Below are 4,701 nucleotides of genomic sequence, written 5' to 3' on the forward strand. Positions count from 1 at the left end.
AGGAATCTTCTAGAGGACACGCTTCAGAACTCCTCAATGACTAGAGACACATCAACAAAAGCACTAGCGATATTAAATATATAGTGACTGATACAACTAAATCTAAATGAGGGTTAAAAAAAAGAGAGAGTATAGTATGCCATGGCTATGTGATCTAACAGTGTAGATATAGTTCGACCATTTAAAAAATGGAGAATGGTGATGGCATATACAAAGAAAAATTTTCAGTAATTATAATCGTTAAAGACAGTACCAGTAGTATTAGAGATACTTTAATTGTTTCATCCCGTGTCCTTGAGAACCAGCATTCTTGGTGTGGAAGAAAAGACACATAGTAGAAAGAAGAGGTTAACTAAAAATTTGGTAATCTAGAATTTGAATTGGACATACCAGTATGAACCGATGAGGTATTTTATCACATGAATATATAATTTATATACACGCGTATATGTGTATATAATATTTCGCCTGCCTCTATTCACTGAAAAGACCTAGAAACAATATCAGAGCAGTAGCAATGAGCACTCCCAGCACTCAGATTGTTGTCTTGAAATACCACTTCTCATACAAAGAAACCAGGATTTCTTGGAGAAATAGCTGGTCCTAGCTTTGGGACAGGAAATGTACAAGATGAGAGTGGAATACTTTGATATACCAGATAGAAAGGAAGCTATTGAAGTTTACTAGGGTCATGTCAAAGGGGCATCAAAGTCAACCCAGAAGACTCCATCAGCCAAAAAAGGGCACTTTGAGCTTCAATAAAGAAGTGCAATGGATCGAAACTCATTCGATACGTTTAAAGCCATGAGTTCAAAATGATATTTAGGAAGCTGACTGGGTCACCTTTTGAGGAAGAAAAAAAAAACAATTCAAAAAACAAGGTAAATAAGAGGACAGAATTGAGAATTTTTCCTGCCTTTCCTCCATGAGCTACGCCAATGAGTACAGCAAGTAAGGGGAAGTGATTCCTTGTAAAGTGTTCCAGCTAATAAATGGAAACAAATCGATGGAACCAGAATTTCACCAGTTTGCAACTTCTCAGTGAATTAATGGGTCTGGGCATTGAGCATCAACAACTCCTAAACATCAAAAAAGGAACAAAACCCAGCCACGGTGTGCCTCCTCATTAAAGAGCATGCCACACTTCTAACCGCACCAGAAAGATCAGACCAAGCTCTGCTCGAGTCTCTGGATCCAGCTGCAGATTTGGAAGAGACATGGGGTCAGAAACACATGCTGAAAGGTACCATGAGGATGCAATCAGCAAAACCCAGACTGACAACTCCACAGATAAACAGCCTGGGTTCTTCGACAGAAACTGGAAGGAAAAGAGATGGGAAGGAAACCTACCGATTAAAGGCTGAAAAGGCAGTATCATTTTTTTTTTTAAGTAGGCAAGACTAGTGTCTAGGGATGCACTTACGATAAAACCACAAAGAACATAAGGAGAGTGGTTACTTTTTGGAGAAGGGATGCTGCAACTCGGATGAAGCACAGGGAGGGTTTCTAGGGTGGCCGGTGTGATGGTTAATTTTATGTGTCAATTTGGCTGGACCACAGTGCCCAGGTATTCGGTCAAGCTTTATTCTGGGTATTGCTGTGAAGGTGTTTTTTTGGATGATATTAACTGAAATCAGTAGACTCTGAGCAGATTACCCTCCACATGGTGGGTGGGCCGCATCCAATCAGTTGAAGGCCTTAAGAGACAAAACTGATCTCCCCAGATCAAGAAGGAAGTCTACCAGCAGACAGCCTTTGGACTCGAACTGCATCTCCTCCCTGGGTCTCCAGCTTGCGATTTTGGACTTAACAAGTCTCCACGATCGCATGAGCCAATTTCTTAAGATAAATCTCTCTATATATATGTATACACGTCCTGTTGGTTTTCTCTCAAGAACCTTGACTAACACAGGTGTAAAGTTCTCTTTTTTGACCTGAGTAGTAGTTACAAAGGTGTTCACCTTATAATTCATTAAGCAATACACTTGTTTGGTATGGTTTTTAATACATTTTATTTTATAATAAAAAGCTAAAAAATAAACTATAATTTGTATACAGGTATGTAAGCATGTAGAAAGGGGATGCTAATGATGAATACCAAACTGACATGTGCACTGTCTAAGGAAGAAAGAGATGGCCACATTTTGCCCTGAATGTTTCTGTGCTATGCGCCTCTCGTGCCAGAAAAGCGTGTTTGTACGCTTTGGATATAATTAGAAAAAAAATTCTGGTCCTAGTTGTGACATACATATAAAGATCACCCTTATTAGAAATCTAATAGAAAATGGCTTAAGAGCCCATTTCTCTGGGGAGGGGGGCGGTGTTGAACCATAGGAAGAGAAAAAAATCAAAGCATTGTGACTTACGAAATTGTCATTTATGTAAGAAATGAAACAGCTGCTATTATCATTTAGAACCATGAATATTCATGTTTCTATATTTGTTAAATAGGTAAATAGACTTTTATCCTACAGGGAGGACAAATAAAGAGAAGCAGGATCAAGAAGGTAGTTAACAGTTCTAGAAAAAACAGCTTTTACCATTTGTATTTTGAGGCCTTTTAAGATACTCTCTCTTTAAAAATTCTAGTTTTCAGTATTTGCATTTCTTTATCAGCCAGCCCTCGGGGTTGCCCATTGTTGAGCATTAGTGATAAAACATGAAGTAAGTTTACTGTACTTGTTACTTAAAACCTAGAACACTAAAAATCTGTAGGACAAAACAATTTAACCTAAAGTCATACCAGGACAACCTTTCTGAGAAAGAAAATCTGTTCATGCTGCTAAAAAGAAATCAGCGTATTAGAAACACGCACGTCGCCCTTGAATTTGTCACAGACATAACCCTATTTGCCAGTATCTCACCATTTACCCCATTCAACTTCAGACTTCAAAAGCATCAATCGTCGCTAAATCAGATTTCACTACTGAAGACCGGTCTAAGTGTTGCATTTAGTGTTACTTTTTCTCTTCACTGTCTCTCTAGCTATCTAAACAGTCGTCTAGCTATGTAGCTTTTTAAAACACAGCTTTCTTGAAATATAATGAGCAAACCACGTAATTCCATTTATGTGTACAATTCGATGGTTTTTATGTATTCAGATTTGTACAATCACCACCACAATCAATTTTAGAACACTTTCATCGCCTCGAAAGGCATCCTCATATCCATTAGCAGTCAGTATCTCCCCATTCCCTTTTAACACTCACCTACTTTGTTTTTATAGATTTGCTTATTCTGGACACTAGATATCAACGGAATCATATGCAGTCTTTTGCGATGGGCTTCTCTCATGTGGTTAATGTTGCAGCATGTATCAGTGTTCCATTCCTGTGTACTGCTGCATGATATTCCATTGCATGGATGTGGGTAGCGTTACTCTTACGTGCCTTTAACAAACCCATCCTCAGTACCTCCCCACCAAGGGAAACAAAGGCAAATAAGGCAGCTCTTTGCCCTCCAGGAGCTGAGATAACCCTCTCCTCCCACCATGGTGTAAGAGATGTAAAGAAAATGCAGACAGACAGAGGAGAGAGGAGGAAGTTAAGGAAGTTCAAGTGATGCAGGACAGGGCGAATTTCCACAAGTGACGGGAGACCAAGCCTGCACCGAGAGAAGAGGGTCCTTTGGTGGAGAGTGTAGAAAGAATTCAACACACACGCCAAAGTTAGAGTCAAAAGGAAAGTTTATTAGAAAAGGGGGAACACTCCAGAGACAGAGAGCATGGTCTCTCAGAGGCAGAGTGAGAGGGACCAAGACGGATGTGGAGAGACAGTGGGTTAGGGAGATGAGTGTTTAGGGAACCGTTTATGCATCATTCTTTAGAATCTGGGAGTTACAGTGTAAAAGACTTTGATATGGACATACAGTGAGGAAGGGGAATAGTATGTAGCGTGAAAAGCTAAGATTACTAGAGTGAAGAGCATGCTGGCATTTCCCAGCCCTTAATCCTTCGGTTTCCCAGGGTTTTAGCCGTAGGGAATGACCTTTGGTTCCTGTTTCCCCTTCACAGGTGTGGGGATGGGTCCTTAGGGTCCCAGCAGAAATCTTCCTTTGCTCCGAAGGCATCCTCGTGGCCGGGCTGCAGGGCTGATCGGCACATTGCAATCTCTGAATGTGGCTTTATGAATTATTTTAATTCTCTTGCCTCCTCCCTATATTACAAGGAAGGAACGGCACTTTCAGACAGACTTGTCAGATGGAGGGAAAGGCATCCCGGGGCCAGAGGAAGAGCAGGAAGCAACGGCGCAGGAGGCTGAAAAGTCCAAGGAGAGCGGCGGACGGCACAGCTGCTGGAAGGGAAGCGGGGGAGGGGCCAGGAGCCTACACGACGAAATCAGGGGCCCGACATTCAGACTCTGATTCAGTTACGATCTTTATTTTTTAAGACTTAACCTTATTGTTGAATAAAATACAAAAGCAATCAAAAATTATATTATTTTCTAAAAATAGCTTTCCATTTGGGGCTTATGTCGTCCCCTTTCAATAAAATCATTCCGAAGACTTAAGAGGTTCCAGCTTCAAATTGCTCACAGCAGAGATTCTTTCACTGGTAACAGAAGCACCCGCCCCGTGACATTCTTCTTCCTTAAAACAAATGGGCAAAAAAATCCTCTTAAGAATCAAACAGACCTTTCCCAACACAGAGCCTGACCCAGGCACATCTGTAGTTTTTCAGAGCATCACGCAGGACCCGCAGGA

The sequence above is a fragment of the Pteropus medius genome, unplaced genomic scaffold, assembly GCF_902729225.1.
Source record: "Pteropus medius unplaced genomic scaffold, Ma_sr-lr_union100, whole genome shotgun sequence".
Classification (NCBI taxonomy): domain Eukaryota; kingdom Metazoa; phylum Chordata; class Mammalia; order Chiroptera; family Pteropodidae; genus Pteropus; species Pteropus medius.